This window comes from Cibotium barometz, chromosome 29 (assembly GCF_041138505.1).
Source record: "Cibotium barometz isolate CiBa-2024 chromosome 29, ASM4113850v1, whole genome shotgun sequence".
NCBI classification, from domain to species: domain Eukaryota; kingdom Viridiplantae; phylum Streptophyta; class Polypodiopsida; order Cyatheales; family Cibotiaceae; genus Cibotium; species Cibotium barometz.
Window position 1 is genome coordinate 47,412,385 of NC_141074.1, and position 2,167 is coordinate 47,414,551.

The window sequence follows — 2,167 nt, forward strand, 5'->3', positions numbered from 1 at the left end:
AAGCGGTATGAACACTTGCAAGTGGTATGAACACTTGCAAGTGGTCTTAGAACTTGCAAAAGGCATGAACACTTACAAGTGGCCTTAGCACTTGCAAGTGGTATGACCACTTGCAAAAGGTATGACCACTTGCAAGTGGTCTTAGCACCTTCAAGTTGTCTAAGCACTTGTTAAACTTCTAAGAACTTGCATGATTTCTATGCACTTGCTAGTGATGTAAGCACTTACAGTGGTATAACACTTGCAAGTGGTCATAGCACTTGCTTGTAATGTAAGCACTTACAGTGGTATAACACTTGCAAGTGGTCATAGCACTTGCAAGCAAGTGGTCTCAATACTTATGAGTGGTCTATGAACTCGATGACCTCTAAGCACTTGTTGCAAGTGAAACAAGCACTCGCAAGTGGTGGTGTAAATGTATGAGCACTTGCAAGTGGTGTAAATGTATGAGCACTTTCAAGTGCTTAAATCACTTTGCAAGTGCATATATCACTTGCAAGTGCTTGGACCACTACTTAAAGGACAAAAAATGCTTGAGTTTTCAAAAGTACCTGCATAGTGGACACCTCCTCCTTCATCTCTCTAGCAGACGTCACAGCACCAGAAGCGGTCAGCGTCCCTTCCTACTCAAGCATCCTCTACACCTGCGTCTACTACCAACTAGAAGTCATCGTCCCCACCACCATCCTCTAGTTCAATGAATCTCACATCGCATTTCCATGTGACATCATTGTCGAAGAGGCTCAAGAGGCTAAGGCCTTCTTCTTCTCCAAATGCCGGGAAACAATTGCCCTGAAGGAGACCCCATGGATGACAGCGAAGACAATGATGATGACAATGAGGGCGAGTACCATTCCACTGGCGTGCCCCCCCACCTCATCCCCCCAGCAATCGCCTCTCCTAACCCACACCCCCATCCCACCCAGGCACCAGCTCTTAATTGCCACTCAACCCACCCCCCACTAGTGCCCACCAACACTCCCTCGAACCACCCAATCTCCCTGCCAAAATCCTATCTGGAACCAGGTTCCCCATTTCAACCACTTCACCCACCACCCTTCCCCTCTTTCCCTCACCCCATACCACACCACCTCATGTTCCCTCGCCACCTCTTTCCCCAACACCACTACCACCTACTTTCTCCATCCATCTCGGATTGGGCCCATCATCGCTCCCTAAAGATCTCCCTTCTACATCAACTTGCCCACATCCTGATGCCTCGCTTGGCACCACCCCCTCTACCTCCAACACTCCTCCACCTCAACAACCCCAACCTGCTAACCTGCCTTCACGCACCCCCCTATAAAAGGGCGAAATCCCACCCTAACCCCCATAGGAGCAAGATGAGGTGGATCCCCCCCTGAGAGTCCCCTCAACTGGCACGCAATCCGCACACGCAGAGCGTGCACCTTCCAAAAATTCTCCAGGGCCCAAGGGCCGAGGAGGGGGTTTGGAAATAGTTTTCAACCAGCAATTGACGCGTCTCGGGAAACCCTCACTAACTGCGTCATTGCCCCAAGCGCAAAGATGGAGTCGATGATAGGCCCCTCAAGCTCTTTATACGTGATCTGTGGGCGGTGCTCCCCTCGTTGGAATTAACCTATGGGAGATATACCCATAGGTTAACCTTATAAAACGCCTATATTCTTGGCAGGACGATGGGCACTCTTGCGCACGTGTTTGTGTGGGGAAGCTTTAAGGGGGATTATCTATTGTATAAAATATGTAAATTTCACGCTTTCAAAATTTGCATATATCCTCATTCATCAGACAGTTAAGCTTGGAATATGTGTATGAATTCTAATTTGGTTATCAGACTCCAAAGATTTGGTTAGTGAGATTAAGGTTCCAAGATAGGCATGTTTAAGAGATTGGGGTGTACGCCTTACGCCAACCATGTGTGGGTCCACCAAAGCTAGACTAGCATGTGAGGCAAGTTATATATTTGCAAGCTTTGTAGGATAATACCACGCATGCTGTGGAGCGTGTGTGCAATGTTGACTACTACAAGGTCCTCTAGGGATGAAGTGGCCTCATACTCTAGTGATTCACCCATCTAACTCTTACATGGTTGAAGGTGGTCTAGTGTAGCATAACTATAGCTTGGTTGTGCATCCACCAAAGATTTTCCCTGTATGTTATCTATGTATAGATGTAGCTCAATTGT

The 2,167-nt window shown here is 47.7% G+C and overlaps 1 non-coding gene across 1 annotated transcript; it reads right to left on the reverse strand.

Moving 5' to 3' along the window:
* Positions 1-1,399: 1,399 nt before the first annotated feature.
* Positions 1,400-1,529, reverse strand: LOC147622277 (U4 spliceosomal RNA). The gene has a single exon (XR_015269750.1). It is a non-coding gene; the product is annotated as a U4 spliceosomal RNA (small nuclear RNA).
* Positions 1,530-2,167: the final 638 nt, after the last annotated feature.